This window comes from Panthera tigris, chromosome D4 (assembly GCF_018350195.1).
Source record: "Panthera tigris isolate Pti1 chromosome D4, P.tigris_Pti1_mat1.1, whole genome shotgun sequence".
Taxonomy (NCBI): domain Eukaryota; kingdom Metazoa; phylum Chordata; class Mammalia; order Carnivora; family Felidae; genus Panthera; species Panthera tigris.
In genome coordinates this window covers 68542626-68569386 of record NC_056672.1, presented here as the reverse complement: position 1 = coordinate 68569386, position 26761 = coordinate 68542626, and the positions used below count along the sequence as shown (strand labels likewise).

Below are 26761 nucleotides of genomic sequence, written 5' to 3'. Positions count from 1 at the left end.
CTTGAAATACCTTGTGTGGGTGCTAATGAGTTAATGCTTTATCCTTAAAGGTGGTGAGGATAGCACAGAGCTCTCAGTGCATTTCGGAGAAGGACCTGGAGGAAAACAGAACCCTTTGGGATGCTCTCCTTGTAGTCAAGGGGTGAGGAGGGGAAGGAGCTAGGGCTTCTTCACCCCATGACAGCACTTGTCTCAGATTGCCTTGTTTTCACGTTAATTCTACAAATAAATGATCTTTCCAGCAGAGGTCATGTCTTTTTTTTTTCCCCCTCCCAGCCCAAAGTGTATTTATTTACATCACGATCTGTGTGAATGCTTAGGAATGTGATGAGCGGGCTGAATTTCTGCAGGGCCAATCCACTGGCAGGTAGTCGCTAGTCTAGCATGATCTTTCTTCTTCCTGCTTTATGTTTGCCTTTGGCCTATTTCAGTTTGCAGGACCTCCATCAGGTGAGGAGGCGATAATGTTTAAATTGTATTTTTCTTTCTCGTACTCTGAAAATTAAGACTAAAAAAATAGAAGGGATCTTCAAATGCATTGTTAAAATTCAGCTATACTCTGACCACTTAGTAGCTATATACTGACAGGAAATTTCTTAGAAAAACAGAGGTCCTTGTGGAGCTATGCTTGGGGGAACTTCGTCACCATCAGAAGACCCTCTTTAGCTAGGAAAGTCTTCATTTTCTTTTTTGTTTGCCAGAGGTGTTCTATTTTTTATGTATCATTATCTAAAGTGTTGGGAATACATTGTTTATCAATAATTTTACAGAATAACCTAAGACAGCCGGAGGAGAAATGAAAATGGCTCACAAATGGGAATGGTCGTGTCTTAACAAATGTTATTGAACATGTACACTGGATTGGGAAGCATCCTAAGCCCTGGGGACTCTGCTGTGAACAAGCTAAGCCAGATCCATATTCTCATGGAGATATTTATTCAGAGGGGTTGTGGAGGGGAGGCAAACATAAAAAATAGATAAGCAAGCCACATTCAGCGAGAGGGAAGTGCTGTGAAGAAAATAAAACAGAGTTGTGTGGTAGAAGGAGTGAGTGGAAGGAGGAAAAGCTCTCTCAGGGGACGTGGTTCTAGCTGAGGCAATGAGGAGGTGTCAGCCATACAAAGGTCTGGGGAAAGGTCATTCTAGGGAGAAGGAGCAGTGATTGCAGAATTGCTCAGGTGAGAACTGAACCGGCTTGGGTGATCAAGGTGGAGAGAACTGCCCAGTGCAGTTGAGGCCTAGAGCTTTCGGGGACAGTGTTGCATCAGGAGCAGGTAGTGACCGGGTCCTGTGGGGCTTTGTCACCCATGGTGAGGAGTCTGGAGTTTATTCTAGGTAATTTGGGAGGCCGTTAGAAGGTATTAAACAAATGAACATTACAATATGGTTTAAATTGTACAAAGTTTGCTCGGCCACTGTGCGGAAAATGGATTGAAAGATGATGAGTGGAATTAGGAAAGGTTGAAGTCCACTGAAAGGCATGATTGCGTGAGTGGTCATCAGCCAGGGCTGGAGCAGTGGATGGAGAGAAAGTAAGAGATCATGGCTCTGTGTTGGACTTGCTTATGAAGTGTGTGTGTGTTTGTGTGTGTGTGTGTGTGTGTGTGTGTGTGTGTGTGTGTGTGCGTGTGTGTGTGTGTGAGAGAGAGAGAGAGAGAGAGAGAGAGAGAGAGAGAGAGAATGGCTAATGGAAGAAATCAAGGGTATTGTGGTCACCTCAAGACCTGGCATGTAAGCAGCCTTAAATGAATGTTTGATGCGTTGAAAACATGTTTCTCTTTATTTAAAAATTATCATCCCTCTGAATAATGATTTAATAACTGCACAGCCTGTGCATTATGTGAGCTTAATGAAAGTGTTCTGAGAGGTTTTTCAACAAAATTGCATTTAGAAGTAAATATTTACTTGAATACAACTCATTTGTGAAATTAAGTCATTTTTATGAGGCATACTCAATTATTTTTGTGACTAGTGAGCAGCATAAGTATCTATGGAATTATACAATGTGAAGTTTTTCTACCTAATTATCTTACTTGAGAAACATAAACACAGACTTTTTTTTCCCACCCAGTACAGTTACAGACAAAACAAGTTTCTTAGTACCTCGAAAACATCTAGAAGTAGATGTGCAGCACCTTCCTGGGTACGTTTAGAAGTCTTGGAAAAACAGAAAGCCATGACTTCTGTGTCTTTTCCCAGTTGCAAAAGCAATTCAGGGTCCTGAAATAAAATTCCGTCATGCCCGTCTATCATGTCTGCGTGTGGTACTTTCCAGACCTGCTAGGGACATTCAGAGGAAGGAGAACCAGTCTCTGTCCTAGGTTCCTAGGTCAGTGGAGAGAGAGAGAGAGAGAGAGAGAGAGAGAGAGAGAGAGAGAGAGAGAAACCAATGACCAATAATGGTTTTGGTAAGTGTGAAAGGTAGATACAAACTCAGGATGCTGCTCTCAGAGCCCAGAGGGCAGCAGGTAAGGGGGAGGCAAGCATTCCGGGGAAGACTTCCTTGGCTGTGAGAGACATGACTAGAATCCTTCAGGGTGAGCAGGAGCTGTGTGGACAAAGACAGGGGAAAGGCAGAGAAGGGCCAGGGTTGGGAGGTGAGAAAGAGCTCAGTGGAGGGATTGTGAAGGAGGTGAGGAGAGTCATAGCAACAGGTGAGGTGGGATCTGCTGGGTCACAGAGGGCCTTGCCCGCCATGCCATGCTGAGGACTTCCTTCTGAGGACCGTGGGGAGCGCTTGAAGCTAACAAGCAGTAAGAAGAGGGAACAGATGGACCTTTCACAAAGATCTATTATTAGTGTGGAGAGTAGGCTGAAGGCCAGTGTCTGAGGCAGAGAGAGAGAGTGGGAGACTTCTGGGCCCCCAGACAGGCACATTGAGGCTCTGGGATTGGGAAAGAGGGAATCAGGAAGTAGAATAAACCCCGGGGATGTGAAAAGTAGCTAAAGAAGGAAGCGAGGCTGGATTAAATTTAGGCTGAACCTGGATTATTTTATATTTTAACAAAAAAGCAAGGAAGCAGGTCACCAAAGCGAAGGCTCTCAAGCCTTAAATAACTACAAAGCATAACAGCATTACATCTCCAGGCTAAGATTTTTTTTTTCTGATTTAACTCCTTTATTTCATAGATGAGGTCTAGGACCTGTGCATGTAATTATATATTTATTAGTGTTGTTTGATGCTAGTTTGTGTTTTTAAATCTATATATATATATAAAATTATATTTGTGTCGCCCCCTAAGCAATTTGCCTTATCAAGGCATTGAACAAGAATCATGAGATTCTTGATTGGGGCAGAGAGGCATGCTAACTAAAGGAGCTGGTTACCAGAAACATCTGGGGGTCAGGCTCACAAGCCACTTTCCCCTCACTGGGCTGCCTTTTACTTGTCTGTAACTGGGGTGGTAAAAACTATTTTGACACCCTTTGAGTTATAAGGTGGTATTTATTAATTTGAGTTGTTCATTTGTTTATATATTTTAACTTACTGTATTCCTCAAACCCTCCTATGAGCTAGATCGTCCATTATTAATCCTATTTTACAGATGAGGAAATTAAGGCACAAAGCATTTCAATAACTTGCCCATGATCATGCTGCAAATAAATGGAAAATAGGAGACTTGGAATGGATAGTCTGGCTCCAGGGTCTTTACCCTTGACCACTGAACTCTGTAGCTGCATTCCTTGCCTTGCTTTAATTTTCCATTCAGCTCTTAGGTGGCTTTTTAACTTGTTTTTCTTTTTTTTTTTTTTTTTTGCAAATACAAACACTAGTTCATTAAACATGCTTCTATGGAACTCCTTGGTTTCATGCACAAGTTCCTTCCACAGACAATTGTTAAATTAATTAACTAAGGAGGCCATTAGACTGAGGTGGTTTTAAAGCCTTGGTAGCCTCCATAACCAAACCGCAACCTAAGCCTGTAAATGACTCAAGTTTAAGAAATCAAAACCTAAGGATAACCAATCACAATCAGCCAACTACGCTTTCCCAAATATGGCAAACCCTTAAGCTCTAGCCAATCGTATGATCGCCTTCCTTTGCCTCTGCGTCTTCTCTATAGAAGTCTTTCCCCAGCTCCTGTGGGTAGAGCGCTCCTAACATTACTTGGGTGTTGCCTGATTCAAACAGATTTTTGCTCAAATACATTTTTAGCATGACTCAGTTTATCTTTTAATGCTATGAATGTCATTGCTGAGTCCTAGAGTACTCATTCAATCTCTAGGCCACTGCGTGCTGGTTTCTGCCCCCATCACTTAACCAAAACTGCTCCTTTACAACTTGTCAGAAGCCCCCATGCTGCCTTACCCAGAATGTGTCAGCCTTTGGTCTAACTTGCCAGCTCAGCAGCATTCAATGACCCCTCTGATCATTGCCCCCTTCCTCAGACAGTTCTCTTTTGTCTGCAGCTGTACTTCATTCCAAAGGATTTTCCCTCTCCCTCTTTTCTTAGTCCCCTGGTCCACATCTCTAAATCTTTCTACCCCTTCCCCATTGGAGATCCTCAGGACTCAGGATCCTTTGCCCTCCTTTCATCTTGGGCTCCCTAAACATCTTATTCCAGTATGTGGATCTTGAAAGATCATTTACCCACTGGCAACTCTGAAATTTCATCTCCATCCCAGACCTCTTTGGAGCTCTGGAAGTATACATCAAACTGCCTCTAAGACAGCTCTGCTTGAGTATCTCAGAAGGATCTCAAACCTAACAGATTCAAAACCACGCTAGCCCTGCTTCTCTTCCAATTTTCCTGATCTTAGTAACTGGTACTTCCAGTAACCCAGATGATTATCCAAGAAATGCCAGTCTTGGAAATCATGTTTCTGGTGGTCCTACACAAATATGTTGCCCATTGATTCTGCTTTCCCCATATATCTGATTCCTTCTGGTTTTCTCCATCTCGACTGTGAATACCCTAATCCCGGCCTCCACCTATCTTACCAGAGTATCGAAAGTCCTCGCAGTTGTTTCCCTACTCTTGATCTCCATACAGCATCCTAGTGATCACCAAAAAATGAAACTCTAATATTGCCCTGCCTACAGCTTAAAAATGTTTGATGCCCTTCCATTAGGAGGAAATTGAAACACCTCATCCTGTTCTAAAATGTTCATCTTGTTCTCAGAGGTGGTTCAAGTGGTTCTCAGCTTTGGTTGTACATTAGAATCACTGGGGGAGCTATTTAAAAATTCTTTTGTCCTGGGGAGCCTGGGTGACTCAGTCAATTGAGTGTCCCACTCTTGATTTCAGCTCAGATCATGATCCCATGGTCGTGGGATCAAACCTCAAGTCAGTCTCTGCATTGAGTGTGGAGCCTGCTTGAAGTTGTCTCTTTCTCTCCCTCTGCCCCTATGCCCCTGCACGCTCACTCGCTCTCTCTCTCTCTCTCTCTCTCTCTCTCTCTCTCTGTCTTAAATAAATAAATAAATAAATAAATAAATAAATAAATAAATATTCTTTTGTCCAGAGCCTACTTAAGACCAAATATTATGATCTCTGCTGTGGAACATGTGTACTGGCACTTTTTCAAACTTTCCCTAGTAATTCTTAGAAGAAGCCAAGGTTGAGGACCATTGAGCTACCCCTTATTTAATTCTGCAACTAATCTAACATTCACCCCTCATTGAAAAAACACACGCTTAAAAAAAAAAAAAAAGAATAAAAGAAAAAACACATTCTGACCACAGTAAGTCCTTGCAGTTTTATACTTTATGGCTTTCAAATATTCTCTTCTGTGTGCCTGGAATGCTTCATTCTGGGTCGGGCTAAATTACACTCACACTTCAAATCTCAGCCCATACTTGCCTTCAGCAGAAAGGCCTTCTCCTGCATTTCAGTTTTCTGCCCTCTGGTTTACTCTCCAGGAGACTTACTTATTTTATTTCATTGTCTCATTTAACATGCTGTGTAATTACATATTTAGCCGCATAGTTGTTTACTCAATGTCTTTCTTCCCCAACTGATCCATGAAGGTAGGAACCCAGTTCGTTTGGCTGACATCACTCTCTCAGCACATATCATGAGGCCTATCCCACAGTAGGTCCTCTGTGGGTACCAGGGTCATAAAGAACAGCAGTTGGTCCGATAGCAGTTAGCTATGCCATTTACTAGCCTGTTGATAATTGGAAAATCATGGCTCTCCCAGAATCTTAGTATGAAACCTGGACTATCTTGCCCACTTTAGAGTCATTTGAGATTGAAGTAGGAGGATAGGTCTGGATGTGCCGTTGTGTATCATAGGCCTTACATAAATATTAGTAAAATTGCCAATGTTTTTCAGTAATTATCAGCTCAATCCATCTGTCAATATAGTCTTTCTTTTTGGATATCAGGAAAATGGTTCAGGGAGTTTAAATCATTTGCCTCAGTCTCCAAATGTGCCAGCCTATGAGCAGAGAGTAACCAGATCCTAGCACAGCCCTATCTCTTCTCCTCTGTGTGCTTTCCCTCTTCTCTCCTTCTCTCCTCCTCTTGGCTCCCCATTGTCTCAACCACCACCTCTGTCTTGAAACATAATTACTTTCTAACACCAATAATCCTCATTGACCTCATTCTCAAAACTTTGATGCACCAAGGGACCATTTCCTACAAACCACTGCTCAGCAAATTATTTAATAGTACCCAGGGTGCTGCTGAGAGCCAAAGCAACTCCCCAAAATGACGATAGAAACTAGGGGCCCCGGGGCCCCTTCATAGCTGCAAATCATTCAATTGTCCTCTTCTTAAACTGGAAGAGCAAGGAGTGATAAAGCAGCAGAGGACTCAATTCACGTATGGGATTTGTTTTAAGATCCTGATGTGTTTTTTAATGGGAGAGCAAGGAAATACAAAAACAACATTCGTTCAATAGACACTTAGTGAGCATTCACTGCAGTAAGAGCTAGGTTTTTTTTTTTAAGTTTATTTATTTTGAGAGAGAGGCTCTTCCTATTGACCACCATTTCTTGGAAGAGCTCTGCTTCTTCTGAGCACTGTCCCTTCCCTGGAAGTTCTACACACAGGCTGAGCCCCTCTGTCTTCCCTTCTGCTGCCTCCTTCGTGCTCCTGTTGCTGCATCTGTCAGTCATTCCATGTCCCTTCCTCTCTCTGGAGGGTGTTCATGTGAGTATGGACCTTCCAGTTGGTTGGAACGTACAGATTCTGGTTGTGCATCCCTTGTCTTCCTCCTGCTCTGTCTCCATAGGCCGTTTCTCTCAATTTCACATCATCCCCTGGAAATCAACCCAGGGGTGGATGCTCTTCACTCTCAACATGTCCCTTCCCAAAGCCCTGACTGCTCAGGGATCCATCCCAACCAGAGCTGCCAAATATAATACAGGAGGCCTAATTAAACATGAATTTCATATACATCGGGAATATTTTTTTGGTAAAAGCATGTCCCAAATATTGCTTGTATACTGCATATACAAAAATGTATTTGTTGTTTACTTAAATCCAAATTGAACTTGGCCTCCTGTTTTGATTTTTGCTAAATCTGGCAACCCTAATCCCAGCTCTTCCCTTTCCCAGGGGCCCAGGCAGTGGGAAGAAGCAGGGAAGCGAGGTTGAGAGGGATAAGCCACAGGATCCTGCTCCAGTCCTGGCTCTTCTGTGTACTCATGGTGACCTTGGTGGAGTCTTTGTCCCTCTCAGTGATTCAGTTTCCCCATGTGCACAAGGGGGGTTAAATCAGGTGGTCTCTGAGGATGTTACTGGATCTCATCCTCTGGCATAGGAGAGAGGTTTTATATTTTCTCTATGCCTACCACCTTGTTCAGATGGTAGGAGGGGTGGTTAATTACAAACCATGTTCCCACTAGATAGAACTGTCTGGTTTCAAAGATTGTTTTTTATTCACAGGCACTATGGTATTATAGGGAAAATCAAAACGAAACAAAACAAGATTTTGACATCGTGAGTTGAAGACTTGGCAATACCATTTACAAATTACCTAGCCTGTGTAAGTCTTAGTTTCTTCATCCTTATTACAATTGGAGGATTGATGTAAGCTCCTAGAACCCTCTCTAGCGCATAGCAAGCACTTAATAAGTGGTAACCATTATCGGTGAGTCTGGCAAGCAAGGGTTATGACTCAGGATTTGCGCTGTAATTATTAGATGGAAAAAAAAGATGTAAACACACACACACACACACACACGCACACGCACACACGCGCACGCGCGTATTTGGAAAGCTAAACTTCAAAGATTAGCTGGCCATTAGCACCGAGGAAAGCCTGGAACCTTCCTCCTTGTAGAGAAGACTACAGTAGACCTGCATCTCTTCAGCTTCATGAGAAGGCAGTTGCCTTAGATCCCAGCTCTTAGACTCTTAGAGCAAGTTCACAGACAGCTTGCAAGGATGGGTATAGCCTGGAGTCCTTTTTCAGGCTTGGCAAATCAGCTCAGACTAATGGATCTTCCAGCAGACTTCTTGCAACTGTCAGAGCCTGGCTCTAGTGCACAAACTCCAGGCTCAGGATGTCTGGCCAGCTCCCAGGCAGTTGGAAGCATCCAGTGCATTCTTGGCCACGGCACATAATATGTAGATGAGGAAGTGGGAAGCATAATTTATTCTTTGGGCAAACTGGGGGCTGATGAATGGGTATGTTGACCCAACTTTCTCATTGGAGTGCCAGCTGCAGAAGATAGATTAAGTCCTGAACTGGGGTTGCTGACAGCGAGTCCAGGAAGTCTAGAAGAGTAGAGGAAGTTGAGAAAGATGGGGAAAACTGGCATCCAAGACAGCAGGTGCCCAGGTATGCAGGGGTATCTGTGCTGCCTGAAGGGAGAGCAGAGAGGCAGTCTTGGGGGGTTGGAGGGAGACTCTCATCTTTTAGTGGAATTAGTCTACTCAGAATAGAGTTCAGGCCCCTAGGAAGCACCATGTCACTATTAATGACAATATTAACAGCTAACATTTATTGAGCACTTACTGTATGCCAGGAATTATACTAGGAACTTGACATGGATTGTGGAATCCAAACATCATGATTCCTCTCCATGGTATTTACTAATAGCAGGGCTCATATTTTAGCTGGTACATTTGGGTGTTAAAATATTGGAGTAGTTCAAATCCAGTTCGTAAATAGCCACTGACCTGATCTCCCTGAGTGGCTCTCCACCCTCTGGATGCCTCTGTTCCTCCCACGAGACAGGAAAGCAGGGGGCCATTCTGAGGGGTCTGTGCCACAATATACTGCTAAGTATATATTTTTAATGTTGTACAGTAGACTGAGTAATGGCGCCTAAAGGTATCTAAGTTCCAGCTTGGAACTTGAATGTTACCTTGGAATCTATGAATGTTACCTTATACGGCCAAAGAGACTTTGCAGATGTGATTTAATTAAGGACTTTGAGATAGGGAGATAATCCTGGTGGGCCCTGAGCGCAATCAGAAGTGTCCTTATAAGTGAGAGGCCAAGGGAGATTTGGCACGGAAGCCTGAAGGTGATATAATGATGTAAGCTGAGGGAGATTTGAAGATGCCATGCCACTGGATTTTAAGATGGACGGGGTAGCCACCGTCCATGGGATGAAACTCTTGAGGCTGAAAAGGAACAGGAAATGGGTTCCTCCCTAGAGGTCTGGAGGGAGTACCTTGGTTTTGGCACAGTGAGACTGACTTCAGACTTCTGGCCTCCAGAACTATAAGCAAATAGATTTATGTTCTTGAAGCCACTGAGTTTGTGATAATTTGTTAGAGCAGCCATAGGAAACTAGTCCAGTTGTCCTAGTAACAGCCTCAGTGGAGGAGATGAAAACTTGATGGGGTAAGTGATGTGCTCCAAGTTGATGATTTGCTTTTGAATTTTGGCTGGCTTACTTCAGAACCCATGTTCATAACCACTAAGCTGCCTTCCAATAATGCTGCAAAGAAATGGCCATTAAACCCATTTCAACATGAGATGGATCATAGAAACATAGAGATTTACATGACTTTGTCTGAGGTCAGAGCTTTGCCTAAAGGACAGAGCTGGGATTCAGAACCCAGGGTCATCCCGTTTTGATGATTTCTATATTACAAAGTCCCCCTGCCCTGTAACCTGGGCTAAATAATGCTGTAACTTGGAGATTTGTGGGTATCTAGGATTCAACCCGGGTCACCAATTGGACTCCCAAGGGACAGCAAGCCACCCCTTCCAGTCCTGGAGGCAAGACTGAAGGCATTCGTCTTGGCCAAATGGAGTGGCTTAGGAATGCGGGTGGGGAAGCAGCCTGGATGTGCCAGTTGGGCTGCTACAGGGAGCTGTGAATACCAGGGTGGGGAAAGGAAGTGGGCCTGAGTCAGCCAAGCCGCACGCTGCTCTTGAAGAGCCTGCTTTCTGGATTCGGCAATATCCAGAGAGAGCAGTGGGAGGACGCCTGTTGATTGGCAGGCAGGCTGAGGGGCCCATGAGGTGTCTGTTAGCCAGGCTTTCCTGGCCAGCTGTGGTCAGTTTTTGCCAGTGCCTCCATTCAACCCTGGATTCTGTGAAAGGCTTCCTTGAGCCAGGTCACCATGCAGAATTTGGGGTCAGGCCAAAGAATAAATGCAGAAACTCAACAGTCTATGAGAGGCTATGTAAATAGTATCTTGGGCTCAGATTAATGTTTTATTCTCCCTGCACAGACCATTTCTCTTGGGCATTTTCTCCAAATTATGAGGCACATTTTCTCCACGTCTATGAAGCAATATAAGATGAGTACCAGAAGATGGAGACTGGTTCCTGGGAGGGCAGAGAAAGGAAGGGCCCCATCTGGTTGGGGCATCAGGGAACATTCCCCATGGATGTTAGACTGAGCCTTGGAGAATGAAGTGTACCTGGGTGGATTGAATTGTGTCTTCCAAAAAGAGACACCAACCCCAAGTACCTGTGAATGTGACTGTATTTGGAAATAGGGTCTTTGAAGTTGTAATCAAGTTAAGATGAGGTCCTTAGGGTGAGCCCTTAATCCAGTATGACCGGCGTCCTTATAAGAAGAGAAGGATGCCATATGAAAGCCCAGAGACATGCAGGCATGAAGGGAAGGATGCCATGTGATGACAGAGGCAGAGATTCAGTGATACAGCTATAAGCCAAAGAACACCAAGGACTTCTGGCCACCACCAGAAGCCAGGAAGAAGCAGGGAGGGTTTACCTATTGGAGAAAGCACAGCCCTGCTAACACCTTGATTTCAAACCCCTTGATTCCAGAACTGTGAGAGGATAAATTTCAAGTCACCCAGTTTGCTGTACTTTGTTCTGGCAGTGCTGGGAAACTAATGCAGGACCAGAGGGTTTGTGCCTTGAGATACCTCATTCCTTTTCATGTCTCCTGCAGACCTGGTTCACAGAGGTTCATGCTCAGGCTGAAAGTGTAGCTGTGGGAAGACCCATACGAGTAAAGGCCTAGTGGCTGAAAGGTTTGGATCACGTCTGAGGGAAAAAATGAATTTGGCCACAGAGCGGCCAGCCATGGTGAATGGGGCTGGATAGGCAGACCGGGGCCAGATTGTGACAGGCCTCGTTCCCAAGCCAAATACAATATTTTCAGCCTTGGACTCCCTCTTTCTCAGAGGGATAAAGCATGTGAGTCTCACATAAATTACCACAGGACAAAATATCAGAGACAACCTCCCCCTTCTCTACACCTTCCAGAGATACACTGTAAGTTTTGTTTTGAAAATTCCCACTTCTCTGTTCTGAGACGTCAACAACCTCCCTAATTTCCACCTCCAATTGGAACCAATTGGAAGACAGATGTAAGAGTCAGCACAATGAATACCAAGAGATGACTTTCAATATGGTAAAACCTGTTGTAGTGTGTGGTTCCGTGTTAGAGCCAAATATGCCTGACTTGGGGATAGTTAAACCATAAGAAGTCTGGAATCTGCAGAGCAGACCCACTGAGCCATAATCACTGGGTGGGAGAGGAGAATGCCCAGTCCCAGGATTTTTGATGAAGATGTACATAGGGAGCCATGCAGCAAGAGCCATCTGCACCAACCAAGGGACTGACTGCACCTCTGAAGAAAGAGTCAGGGCAGGGCGGGAGGCCAAAGTACTCAAGGAAATTCAGAGGTGTGGACAATAAGCTTTCCACCCCCTTAGAACCCAAATATTTTGCCCGCATGTGTCTATGTGACAGCTTCCTGGGTTGGGGGGGCACTCAAGTGCAATGTGGGAAGGAGAAAGGAACACCCTTCAAATCAAGACAGTGAAGGCCTATGGAACTTTGATGGGAAACTGGGTGGGAGGGAACACTGGGATTGGAATCAGAAGACGTGGGATATTTTTGGCTTTGCCATAAACTTGGTGACCTTCTTGCAAGCTCCTTTTCCTTCTGGGCGTCAGTTTGTCAGTTGGACCAAGACAAAGTACATACACATTTGTGTGTATATGTATTTATATACGCTATACATCACTTATACATAGAGTTGTATGTATGTTATATTTATATATGGTCCCTCTAAGCCGCCCAGAGCTAAAGTGATGATCCTGGGGAGAGAGGCCTGACTGAAATGTGTCTGGATGAAACGTATGGACAGTTCCTTAAGTGAACATCGGTAGAACAAATGACCACCGAGATTACTTTGCCCAGATGAAAAGAGAGAAAGCTGGTTCATCACTGCAGGCTTCCAAGCATCTCGCAGAGCAGTCCACTTTTCATCCTGGCATTTGGCATCCCTTTGGCATGGACTGAGAACAGTGCTTGTGGTGATAAACAGAAAATGATTAGCCCTCTCAGCATGGGAATGATGGTGTCCCTAGAGCTGGGAGGCAGAGAGGGCTCCCCCGAGCCCCAAACCCCACTTTGTCTTGGTGGGAGAGGGTGGAGGAAGCAGGACATCAAGCTTCTGGGTAGAAAGTGGCCTTCCCAAAAGCTCTGGGCTCCTCATGCCTCTGTCTGCCCCTAACTGAGCTCTGGGGGGTTCCCAGAGCTCCATCTTCAGTCCACAGCCCTTCTCTCGATGTATATTCTCCCCTGCTGCTTTAACCGCCTCCTTTAACATGCTGAGGACTCCTAGATCTGTGTCTCCCCGCTGCCCCAGGCTCAGTTATCCTATTGCCTAGAGGACATCTCCACCTAGATGTTCCAGAAGAGCCTCAAACCCAGCATGTGCAAACTCAGTATCTTTTTTCCTTGTCTACAAATCTATTTTCCTTTCTCAGTGAATGATGCAACCTCTACCTGGTGACCCAAGAGAGAAACAGTCGTCCAAACACCCTTTCTCTCTCCCCCGCCAAACTGTTCTATTCCCTCACTATCTCCTGATCTGCTCTGTTCCCTCACTATCTCCTGATCTGCTCTGCTCCTTCCTTTTCATCCTCACTCTACTTGTTCCTAGCAGGCTCCCAATTAGTCTCCTTGCCTCTGATCTCACTTTCTTCCTGCCACCTTCCTCCAGACCAGGGCTTAGCTTTTTTTTTTTTTTTTTTTTTTCTTTTCTGTAAAAGGATGGGTGGTGAATATTTTTGGCTTTATGAGCTCAATGGTCTCCACTGCAACTACTCAACACTGCAGTTGCAATGCAAAAGCAGCCATAGACAATACACAAATGAATGACGTGGCTGTATTCCAACAAAAATTATTTACAAAAACAGGTGGAGGGCCAGATTCGTCCCATAGGCCAGCCTTGGCTAACCTCTGCTCTATACTGGGCTCAATGAGATCTCTCTAAAAAGTAAGTAGGATCATGTTTGCTGTCTTGCTTAAAAACCTTCAATGCTTCCCCATCACCTCCAAGCTCTTCCCAAAGCACAGCGGATCTGGCCTCTTGCTACCTATTACACTGGAGATCGCATTATTCCCTCTGCATTGTTTGTAGCTCTGTCTTGTTTGCAGTTCCCAGAACATATGGTTCTATTTGTCAGTTTCATACCTTTGCTTGCCTGTCCCCTCAGCCTAGAAGGCTGTTTATCTTCCTACCACCAAGCTTCTGGGGATGCTGCTTATCTTTGTACACAACCCATATACTGTCTTTTCTTGACTTCATTCCTTCATTTGTGTATTCATTAAGCATTTATTTATAAGCCAATTGGTGAGCAGCATTTATGCTCCAGGAAAGGCCTATACCAAGCATGGTGAAAATGGGGAGTGGGACCTGGGGACTGTTTGGCATGGGTCTCATCAGAATAGGTTGGGGTTTGAGGCATTTTCTCCAAATGAGATGACCTATAGGATTAAGAAAAGGCATTTGTCATGTAATTTAAAATTTGTACCCCCAAAACATCTCAAATTCAGTTCAAGATACAGTATTATTAAATTTAAAAAAATACTTGAATTGGGGCACCTGGGTGGCTCAGTCGGTTGAGTGTCTGACTTTGGCTCAGGTCACGATGTCACAGCTTGTGAGTTCGAGCCCCACATCAGGCTCTGTGCTGACATCTCAGAGCCTAGAGCCTGCTTCAGATTCTGTGTCTCACTCTGTCTCTGCCCCTCCCCTGCTTGCATTCTGCCTCTCTTTCTCTCTTAAAAATTTTTTTTTTAATTTAAAAAAATACTTGAATTATTCTGTGACTAAGAGAATAACATTGCTTTCTGTTTAGAGAAGAGAGGGAAACAAACCACAAGAGACTCAACTGAGTTTGTTAGAAAACAAACTGAGGGTTGACAGAAGGAGGTGGGTGGGAGATGGGTTAGATGGGTGATGGGTACTAAGGAGGGCACTTATGATGAGCACTGGGTGTTTTATGTAAGTGATGAATCACTGAATTCTACTCATGAAGTCAATATTGCACTGCATGTTAACTAACTAAAATTTAAATTAAGGAAACAACAACTTTCACTTATTACATGTGAGCATTTTAAAAGCAGCATAATTTTTGTAATTTCTTTCTGGCATTGCTTAATTTTTAATTATATTGGAAGTTTAAAATAAATATATATGGGCCCCTCTGGAGTTCTAAGAGGCTATGAGACAGTGATTATCACAAGGGGACAGCTGGGAGAGGGGTATCTTGAGTTACTTTTCCCAAATCTCTAATAGTCTCCCCACCAAAGCCATGCCAAGCATACTTGAGATCACTGTAACAAGCAGTATAGGGCCTGCTGGAAAATGGAGCTTTGGCCCTACTTTCATTCCGTGTAGGTTGCTGTCCCTAAACAGCTTCTGGGTAGAAATTCCATAGGTGCCACTGCGCAGATGCTGGACATACAGTGGTGACTGAGACAGACAGGGTGTCCTCAGTCCCAGACGCTCCATCACCATGTAAATCGCAAGTGAATAAACAAGATGGCGTGAGCTACGAACAAAGGTGATAAGACAGACAGGGACAGATGGAGGTAGGAGAGAAAGCTCTGGCAGAGCCACCAGGCATTTCCACTTTAGATGGAGTGGCCACAAGAATATTTCCCGAGTTGTACAATCTCTGGCTGTGGTCTCACTGCACTTGGCTAGTGTGGTATTTAACCCTGCCACACTTTATTTATTCATTTATTTACTCATCTGGTGCTCCCTGTGGACTGTGAGCTCCTCATCAGCAGAAACCTCACTGAGTGCTCCCCATCTCTCTTGTGCCTGGAACCCGGTAGCTGCTTCATTAGAATTTGCTGAATGAGTACATCCAGCTGCACCCTCCAAACGCTGCCTGCATTTCTGCCACCAGCCACAGGAAGCCATTTAGGGAGACCAAGGCAGTGTCAGTGTAAATCTTGAAGTTTAAGCTCAGTGGCAAGCCCACTTCAAAGGCAGATGACTGAAGAGAGACAATAATATATGTGCCTTAAATTTACCTTAGAGATTAAGAGCCAATATCTTCCAGACAAGCGCCACTGGGGTTTCACCAATCACCTAGATGTCTGAAAACCAGCCCAAGACATTGAACACACACAAAATGTGGCTGAGTTGAGCTGGTTGTGGTGATGCCTCTAGATAAAAATAGCCACTCCACGGCCTGATCCTATAGCAGAGGCAAAGCCCTCTCAGTTCTGATGGGGAAGAGCATTGCTATTTAAATCTTGCTTTTCAAACAGTTTTTAAAACATATTCCTTATTTCCCAATCATGAAAAAAATACTTGCTTACTGCAGAACATTTGAAAACTACAGAAAATTGCAAAGCCCCTCATCAAATGCTTTGGCACATTTCCTGCCAGCCTCGCTCAACACAACTCATATGCTGACAGCAGTTAGGAGTAAGTAGAATAAGAGGGAAAATACCATTTATTTATCTCTTTGTATTGTGGCAAAATATACATAACACAAAATTTATCGTCTTAACTATTTTTAAGTATACAATTTAGTGCCATTAAAGTACATTCATAATGTTGTTCTAGCATCAACAATATCAATTTCCAGAAGTTTTCATCATCCCAAACTGAAACTCTTACCCATTTGACAATAACTACCCATTTCCCCTTCCCGTCAGCCCCCGATAACCTCTTTTTCTATCCTCTGTCTCTATGAATTTGCCTACTTTGGGTGCCTCATGTAAATGGAATCCTAGAGTATTTGTCCTTTTGTGCCTGGCTTTCATTTAATGTAATGTTTTCGATGCTTATCCATTTTGTATTTTGTGTCAGAATGTTCCTCCTTTTTAAAGGTGTTAAGTGGATGAAACAAGGAAGCCAGTAGACTGAGGTAGCTCTAACACCTTAGCAGTCTGTGTCGGCCAACCAAAATCTAGGCCCTAGAAATGCCTCAAGGTTAAGAAATCAGAACCCACGGAAAACCAATCAGAGACAGCCAACTGGACTTTCTCAAATAAAGCGAACCCTCAAGCAACAGCCATTCACATGATTTCCTTGCTTTTCTTTGTCACTTTCTCTATAAATCTTTGTCCTGGCTCCTGTAGGTGGAGCGCTCCTAACCATTTCCTGTTGGGCACTGCCTGATTCATAATGATTTTTGCTTAAATTCTCAAAGTTTTTAATATGCCTCAGTTGATATGTTAATAGGGGTAAATAATATTCCACTGTATGTATACACCACACTTTGGTTATCCACTCACCCATCGATGGGCATTAGGGGGTTTTCTACCTTTTGGGTATTGTGAATAATGCTGCTTTCAATATGGGTGGGGCAAGTATCTATTTGAGATCCTGTTTTCAGTTCTTGGGGGTACATACCTAGGAGTGGAATTGCTGAATCACGTGAAGATTCTCTGTTTAACTTTTTAAGGAAAAAACTGTTTTCCACACCTGTGGCACCATTTTACATTACTACCAGCAGTGTGCAAGGAAGGGTTCCAATTCTCCTCACACTGATCAACACATTCTTTTCTTTTTTTTTTTAAGTTTATTTATTTATTTTGAGGGGGGAGGGGCAGAAAGAGAGGATCCCAAACAGGCTCTATGCTCAGTCTGGAGCCTGACACGGGGCTTCATCTCATGACCATGAGCCACCCAGGTGCCCCTCTTCTCCATTTTTTTTTTATTGTAGCATCCTAATGGCTGTGAATTGATATCTCATCATGGTTTTGATTTGCATCTCTAATGTTTGTTTCTTTAGAGGAGGAGACTAAGTCACAGCAAAACAGTAACTTCTCCAGATCACACTGCTGTTAAGTAGTAGGCACAGGATTCAAATTCAGTTTCCACTGACCGTAGCATCCAAACTTTTAATTGCCTCACTTGTTTGCCACCCTTCAGATTAGAAATGCTTAAAGTGGCTAGTGATACAGATCAGAGATGGTTCTCAGCAAGAAGCTATCCCTTAAGTGATAGATTTACTCAGTTATCCAGACCTACATCAAAGCATTCATTTAAAAGACACTAAAAGATGGTCCTCACTTTTGAAGATCTCGCAAACTTTGGGACAGTGCTTTTCAAACTTCGGACAAAGAATCCGTTTTATTTCTTTAATTCACAACCCGTTACACACTGCTATTTTTGTAAGGCACATTAAAAATGAGTTACTAGAAAAATAAAATAAAAGACATATACAGTACATCCCTAAATACCTTGTTATTTGATTTGCTGCAAAAAATTACTCCATTCCATAGCTATAAATATTTACTCACTTTAGATTTCTGTATTTGTCTCATCATGGATCGGTGACCATGCACAGACAGCATGGTCCACAAGTTACATGTTGAGGAAGAAGCTCAGTCTTAAAGGAAGGAGACACATTGAATTTTGAAGAACAAATGTGAGTTGGACACTGTTGATATGAAATTCCTGGGCACCCATTGTTTTCACCTCTTTTCTTGAGGAACTAGATCCCAGAGTACATGGCAAATTCCAGGGGCATTAAAATTTGGCTCCAAAGAATTGGTATGTAAGATTAAAATATACTCTTGAGTCAGGCAGATCTGGGGTTAAATTCTCACAACTGTGTGTCCCAGCTGGGTGACCTTGAGCAAGTCATTTTTTCTCTCTGAACGTTATTATCATCATCCTAAAAAATGAGGCAAGAAAGTCCTATCTTACAAGGATGCTGTTAAGATGAAATGTCACCAAGTATGTAAATCACTTAGCACAGTGCCTAGTCTGTCATAGCTACTCAACCAATAGATGCTAGTCCCTTCCCTTTTTTCTTGGCAAAGCTCTGACAGCTTTCAAAAGCTGCCAGCAGAGTACCAGACCACAGCAGTCTAAAAATGCATCCTCTCTTAATTACCGTTTGGTTTGGAAGGAGACTGACTCATCTTTAGCCTCAGCAGCAGCAGGTTCTGGTCAGGAAAGAGGCGATACTGGGTCACTGGACATGCCTTGGCGTTCTGCCTCTTCCCAGCATGCTCTGGGAGGCTGCCACATTGGGGCCATTCAGATTCAGGAAAGCAAAAATGCTTTTAGCATGCCATTTTATTTGAAAAAGCTGGACTTTAGAAGAGCCAAACAAGGGGATTCTAACAAAGCAAATTCAGTGTTCCCATTACCCTGGCTTTACTTCAAAAGGACCACATACCCTACTGAAGACTCTAGCAGCATCTTTGAAAATCTGTGAAACCCTGATATCCCAGGACGCTGGCAAATAAGTCATGCTCCCAAACCTACCCCCTTTCCTTTTGGCAGGAACTGTCCTTTGTTGAACATAAAGCATGGTAGATATTTGGTTTGGGGATTTGGGTTTAAAATTCTAAATCCATGATGCCAGCTGTGTGATCTTGGAAGAATCATGTATAAAATGGGTTTTTAATTATCATTATAATGCTACAATTTTCTGTCTTTGAAAGGAATGGGTAGGATTGTGAATGTGAGGCTGTCACACAATTCCCTTCCCTTTTCCATTTCCTCTCCCTAAGTGGTAAAGGGCAAATTGGTATTAGTTTTTAATTTTACTTTTTAAAAATGTTTATTTTTGAGAGAGAGGGTGGGCGAGGGGAGGGGCAGAGAGAGGGGGGGACAGAGGATCTGAAGCAGGCTCTGCACTGACAACACAGAGCCCAGTGTGGGGCTTGGACCCACGAACTGTGAGATCGTGACCTGAGCCAAAGTTGGACCCTCAACCAACTGAGCCACCCAGGTGCCCCAGGGCGAATAGGTATTAGGTTAACCAAATGTTTTGGGGCCCACAGCTCAAGGAATAGACCATCAGGGATGTTCTACTTCCAACCTAGAATCCAGGTTACCTCTGGGTCGGTGGAGTATAAATTTTTACTGTTTAGAAGGCATACATTAGGGGCACATGGGTGGCTCAGTTAGTTAAGCATCCAACTCTTGATTTTGGCTCAGGTCATGATCTCACAGTTCATGAGTTTGAGCCCCTCATCGGGCTCCACTCTGGCAGTGCAGAGCCTGCTTGGAATACTCTCTCTCCCTCTCTCTCCCTCTCCCTCTCCCTCTTCCTTTCTCTGTCCCACCCCTTCTTGTTTTATCAATCAATCAATCAATCAATCAATAAACTTTAAAAAAAGGAAGACATCAAAGCCTAGTTGCACTGCCTGCACACCTTGTAATGTGAGCACAACTGCTGAGTTTGGTGTAGCTGAACAAGGAAATAATTTGTTCATCATTTTTAAAAGGAGCTCTGAACCTATACCAATAACAAGGGTACTGTGTTTATCTGGAATCTTCTCTAAAAAAATGTATAGCTCAGCATAGGCCTGGAAAAGAGGGACAAGAAGTGATGAGGACCACATGGCCCTAAGAATGCAGCTGACTTCATGCTTACTACATATAGGCTGTGTTTTCCCTAGTTCCTGAGTGGAAAGCTGGACTGACCTTTCAGTGTGCCTTCAGGAGAGGCCATTTATCCACCTGGATCCTAGAGGGTGGTCACCTAAGCAGAATGCGTTCAGTAGTACCAGCATTATGCCATTGCCCTGTGGAGCTCAGCAAAGTGCTTTTACCCTGGCATCATCCTCATCAACAATTCATACCTTGCACATATCTATGATTTCACTACATGCTGTGCTATTCTCTGCCTGTCCTGATGCCCAAAGACCTTTTGACTTCTTGGTGAAAACCCTGATAACCTGGCCAAGCTGCCTTAGGCTGCCTTGTGTAACATCCCTCCTACTTTGACCTTGGCTTTAGGATTCTTTCCACTCCAAAGTCATCCTTATAAGCTTCTCTCCACTTCAAATTACCCATGTCCAGCATAACCTGTTCGTATTGAGTATACATTGAATTGGTGGGACTGGAGATAGAACATCTCTCTTGGAACTCCATCAGTGGATATATTTGGAAGCCTGAGTGTGGTTGTGAGAGGATATTTATGGAAAGGAACAGTCCCTTCTGTTTTCACATTAACCATAGGACTAACCATAGACATGTCTTGAGTTCTCTATTTATGCTGTTACTGACCTTTAGCTTTTTAAAGAAATGAGCCCCTGGAAATACCCTCTCTTAAAATAATAAGGAGAGAGCTTACTTTCCATTTTCGGTGCTAAAGAAGGAACATAGGCATGGGTAATCCAGAAGGTCTTATAGCCCCCAAGTCCTTGATATTTATATTTTGAATGTATTATAATAATGGCACAACTGGCAGAACATGCACCTCTGGAAAAATGCAAAATAGTCTTTGTGGGATGAAGGGCTTTCATAAGCATTATTAAGGATCTGTAGGCAAATTTACTCCCATAATTCATGCAATATTTTTTATCACCTTGGAACTCGGGGAAACTGAACAACCAACATTAAAATCCTTCTGTAGAAATGTAGGCTTTCACTCCAGATCCAGCTGTCCTGCCAGGGTGGCCCCAGTACAAAGTGCCTCTGGACCTTCTGTTGGGCACTTGCTCCAGCTCCAGCCAACCTGCCAAGGTGGATCCTAGGCAGATACCCGGGGGCCCCCATGGCCTATACCCTCTCCAGCTCCAGCTGGGCAGCCAAAGCTGCCAGGCCCATGCAGTCTGCCAGGCCCATGCAATCCTTCAAGATTGGCAGAGGTAGCTTTTCCACCTAATTCATAGAAACAAACACAGATAATCCAACAAAATGAGGACAAAGGAATATGTTTCAAACAAAAGAACAAGATAAAACTTCAGGGGAAAAAACCCTAATGAAATGGAGATAAGCAACTTGACTGATAAAGAGTTCAAAGTAATGGTCATAAAGAAGCTCACTGAACTCAAGAGAAGAATTGGAGGGACACAATGAGAATTTCAACAAAGGGTTATAAACTATGAGAAAACACAGAACTGAAGAATATAAAGACTGAATTGAAAAATACACTAGAGGGAATCAATAGCAGACAGGATACAGAAGAACAGGTCAGTAATCTGGAAGATAGAATAGTAAAAAATCACCCAATCAGAAGAGCAAAAAGAAAAAAGAATTTTTTAAAAATGAGGGTAGTATAAGGGACCTCTGGGACCAATTCAGGCATACCAACATTCACATTATAGGGGTCCTAGAAGAAGAAGAGAGAACAAAGGGAACAGAAAACTTATTTGAATAAATAATGGCTGAAACTTCCCTTATCTGGGGAAGGAAGGAGATATTCAGGTCCAGGAAGCCTAGAGTGTTCCAAACAAGATGAACCCAAAGATATCCACACCAAGACATATAATTAAAATGGCAAAAGTTAAAGATAAAGGGTAAATCTTAAAAGAAGCAAGAGAAAAACAAATAATTCCTTACAAGAAAACCTTGTAAGACTATCAACTGATTTTTTAGCAGAAACTTTGCAGGCTGGAAGGGAGTGACAGGATATATTTAAAGCACTAAAAGAGAAAATTTACAGTCATGAGTACTCCACACAGCAAGGTTATTGTTCAGAATTAAAGGAGCAATCAAGAGTTTCCTAGACAAGGAAGACTAAAAGAGTTCATCGCCAACATTTCTTGACCCTACAAGAAGTGTTAAAGGGTCTTCTATAAGTGAAAAGGCCATACCTGGAAAAAGAAAATATATGAAAGAGAAAAATCTCACTGGCAAAGGTAAACATGCAGTAAAGGCAGTGGATCAGCCACTTAAAAGAAAGTTATGGGGCACCTGGCTGGCTCAGTCAGTACAGCATGTGACTCTTGATCTCAGGGTTGTGAGTTTGAGCCCTGTGTTGAATATAGAGATTACTTTAAAAATCTTAAAAAAAAAAAAAAGAAAGAAAGAAAGATAGTATGAAGGTTAAAAGACAAAAATAGATCAACTATAGCTACAATAAGTTATTAAGGGATACCCAAAATAAAAATGTGTAAAATATGATGTCAAAAGCATAAAACATGGCAAGAGGGAGTAAAAATGTAGTTCTTTTAGAATGTGTTTGAACTTAATGACTATCAGCTTAAAATAGATTGCTATATATGTAGGTTGATATATATGAACCTCAAGATAACCACAAACCAGAAACCTACAATAGATATACAAAAAATAGAGAGGGGAACCCAAACATAACACTAAAGAAATCCATCAAACCACAAGGGAAGAGACCAAGAGAAGAAGAAAGGAACAGGAAAGAACTACAAAAACAACCAGAAAACAATGAAAAAAATGGCAATAATTACATACTTATCAATAATTACTTTAAATATAAGTAGACTATATGCTCCAGTCAAAAGATACAGAGTGGCTGACTGGATGGGGAAACAAGACCCACCTATATGGTGCCTATAAGAGACTTGCTTCATATCTAAAGACACATATACCAGAAATGAAGGGATGGAAAAAGATATTTCATGTAAATGGACATGAAAGGAAAACCAGTGTAATGATACTCATATTAGAAAAAATAAACTTTAAAACAAAGAATGTAACAAGAGATAAAGAAGGGCATTACATAATGATAAATGGATCCATCCAAAAAGAGGATATAACATTTGGAGATATTTATGCACCCAACATAGAAGCACCTAAATATATAAAGCAAATATTAACAGACAAAATGGGACAAAATTGACAGTAATACTATAATAGTAGAGGACTTTAATATCCCACTACATCAATGATAGATCATCCAGACAGCAAATCAATAAGAAAACATTGGCCTTTAATGACACAGTAGACCAGATGGACTTAATAGATACATGCAGAACATTTCATCCAAAAACTGCAGAATTCTTTTCAAGTGTGCATGGAGCATTCTCCAGGATAGATCACATGTTAGACCACAAAACAAGTCTCAATAAATTCAAGAAGGCTGAAAAGTGAGCTTGATGCTTAGAGGGCTAAACAGTTCAGGGGAAGAGAATAGATTTGGACTTAACCTTTTTACATGCAGTAAGACAAAAGGGATGAAAGTTCATTTTTTTTTTTTAACGTTTATTTATTTTTGAGACAGAGAGAGACAGAGCATGAACGGGGGAGGGTCAGAGAGAGACGGAGACACAGAATCCGAAACAGGCTCCAGGCTCTGAGCTGTCAGCACAGAGCCCGACGCGGGGCTCGAACTCATGGACTGCGAGATCGTGACCTGAGCCGAAGTCGGCCGCTCAACCGACTGAGCCACCCAGGTGCCCCTGAAAGTTCATTTTTAAAGAACTGTGACTATTTATATATTTTAGCAGAGTTCATCACCTTTGAAGGAATATTGATGTTTTGTTATAAAAATATTTTGACAATGCCACTAGTTATTCAAATATAAATCACTGGATGTAGAATAGAGGGGAGATGTTAAGACAAAGGGAAGATCAGTTTCTCTGTGTGCAACATAATCTCTTTAGGAAGAGAGATTGAGAGTTAACCATATATTATAGTCTCTGGGGGCAGAGAATCTAGAAATGTAGAGTCTGGGGCTCTAAAAGACAGAGCGAAGAGAAGACTCGGAGGAGGAACTCAGGTGTCATAGGAGTGGACCTGGCAACATGGTGGCAGGTAGGTGATGGGAGAGGTAGAGGAGGAAGAGAAGCATGGCTGGGGCTCAGACATGGCTCCACACCAGTGCTGGGCAATTCTCTACCACTTCTCCATCTTTATCCCAACCTAGATTATGCTGAGAGAGGGAGGAAAGAAAAGAGAGGAGGAGAAAACCTTAGGGTAACCAAATTTTTATTTTGAATTGGCCAAATTTAGATAAAGAAACTATTAAATTTTCCATGATTTTAATTAAATGTCATTCAAATAAAGTTACAACTTTGTCCCTCTTTGAGTGAAATTGCCATGAAATTTACACCCATTTGTGTAATTCTATTTGTGGAATCTGCTGAGTTTTCATATAAACCTTGTGATTTCTGTGGTCGTTTTGTTCTTGGCAGTTGATAACATGCTGGAATGGCTTTCTGCCTCCATAGCTCCTGGTTCTTCGCCATCACCATCCCTTTCACATTTCTGTTTATTTACTTTCTTCTTCTTCACCTCTGTGAGGTCAGAAATTCTGGAGAGCACTTTCATGGTTGTATCCCCATTTCTTAGTAGAGTGCTTGGTACATAGTAAGTGCTAAATAATTTTTTGTTGAATGAATACCTAAAAAAAGGAAGAGGGAATGGCCAGGAGAGGAGGAACGGTCAGAATGGGAGCAAAAGAAGGGCTAGTCAATAGGTCCTGATTGGGTCACTAAAATTGGGTGCCCAGGAAGACAGCAGCATGGCTGTAGGATATGAAGACAAGAACTTTCAGGGTAGAATGGAGAGGACACAAAGGAAATGACTACAGTTCCATGTCAAGCATTCAGCAAGCTGGCAAAAAATGCTGATTCCCTCTCAATATTTACTGGCCTGGTGAAAGGTTGTAGGGTCGGGATAGAGCAGACTGGTGTTGGTTCAAGTTGTTCAAAGTCTTTTAAACTCTCACTGGAGAACAGCCGTAATGCCAGCTGTCTGACCTTATGCACAATGCTCTTCTCCTGAGCAGCTGTGATGGCTTTCTTATCCTTTACAGCTCCCCTTTAGAATGTTCTACCAGCATGTGAAGCCAGAAGTTCAGGGGGAGCCTAAAACCCTCTGCCACAAATCCTAAAACACCACTTGGATTATGTTATTCCCTGTTCCATCACCTTCAATGGTTTCTTCTTGCCTTCAAGATTTATTTTAAATAGATGGGGCTTGTTCAAAACTTCTCACACAATAGTTACAAAGAGTATTTGATGCCCTTCCAACAGAATAAACCCTCTTGAATAGGAAGGTTGAGATCCCCCCCCCCCCCGCCCCTGCCTTGCAGATTCTGTTAGGGAAGAAAAATGAACCCGAGAATAGAAGCCCTGGAGCCAAATTCTTGGTGGATGGGAGACAGTGGGATACCATTACAGGGCAGAGACTCAAGTAGGCTATGTGGTGGTGAAAGCAAGTGGTGAGAGCTGACACATCTCTTGACAGCATCCTCCCTCTTCCTTCTATCCTCCTCTTCCTGTCCAGGCCCTCTGACTGGAGCTTTTTTGTTGCTGTCTATTCCATCATGAGTTAATAAATATGAAAATCCTTAGAGCAGTTGCTGGCTCAGTGTTAGCACTGAATAAATGTTTGCTACTTTTTTTTTTTGAGAGAGAGAGAGAGAGAGAGAGAAATAATGAGCAGGGAAGAGGGGCAGAGGGAGAGAATCTTAAGCAAGTTCGAGTGTGAAGCCTGACACAAGGCTCAATCCCACGACCCTGGGGTCATGACCTGAGCCGAAATCAAGAGTCAGATGCTCAGCAACTGAGCCACCCAGACACCCCAATGGTTGCTACTTTTTGCACTTTTTATTGTATTCTATTCTTTGTGTTTCTTGCCGCTCATGTTTTTTGCTAGGTCTAAACAGGGTTTGAGTCAGCATGCAGTATGCCAAGGTGAATGGTAGCCAGGAGGTTTGGTAAGGAGATTATCCCTGCATGAGTCTGGAGGGAAGTGAGTGTAGAATAGCTGTTGGGAGCATCCAACATGAAAATCAGATGAAAATGGCTCACTTTTGCTGCAGGGCTTGGGTCAGAAAATGTCAGGTAAACGACTGTTAAACATTTGCTGAACAAAATGCATGGTGGTATTTGACTAGGCTTTGAAGTATGAGTGGAATTATCTGCCAATCAGAGAAAAGATGCTCAAGGTGACAGTTTCTCTGTTGCAGAACTTAAAAAGCTGCAGAGAGAAGTAACTCTATGACTATAATAATAAAAGAATGTGAACCAAATGGAAAAAAAAAAAAAAGAACAAAAGTGTGAGTAGAAGCATGGGAGAATTTTGCCTTCCAGATTTTTGAATAAGCTTTCCTCGTGCCATGGGGCTTAGAAAACTCCCCATGGTAGTCAGATGTGTGTGCAGTGCCACCAGGCGGGTGGTCTTCCTGCCCAGAGACATCATGCCCACCCACCAGCACAAGAAGGCAGCTGAGCGTGGCTCCTGGGAACACTAATAGATTGTGCCGAGTCATTCCTGTTTGCTCTGAAGCTACATTCCTAAAAATAATGTTGCTCAGGATGGCTCCCTGACCTATTGCCTATAAGATAAGCCCAGGCTGTTTAGCTTAGCAACGTATCCCCTGCTGCTTTCACCGCTGCATACCTCGTCCACCCCGACGCATGTGTAATCCTGCGTCACAGGGTTGCTGGTGGGCGCCCAAACCGTCTTGTTTTCCATCTCTAGACTATGTG

General features: G+C 43.0%; 1 long non-coding RNA gene across 1 annotated transcript in view; it reads left to right on the top strand.

Moving 5' to 3' along the window:
* Nucleotides 1-2684: 2684 nt before the first annotated feature.
* Nucleotides 2685-26761, top strand: part of LOC122233202 — a 198973-nt gene continuing 174896 nt past the window's right edge. Inside the window, exons 1-2 of the long non-coding RNA XR_006210710.1 lie at nucleotides 2685-2753; nucleotides 7839-7938. This is a non-coding gene — a long non-coding RNA (uncharacterized LOC122233202). The remainder of the gene's footprint in view (nucleotides 2754-7838; nucleotides 7939-26761) is intronic.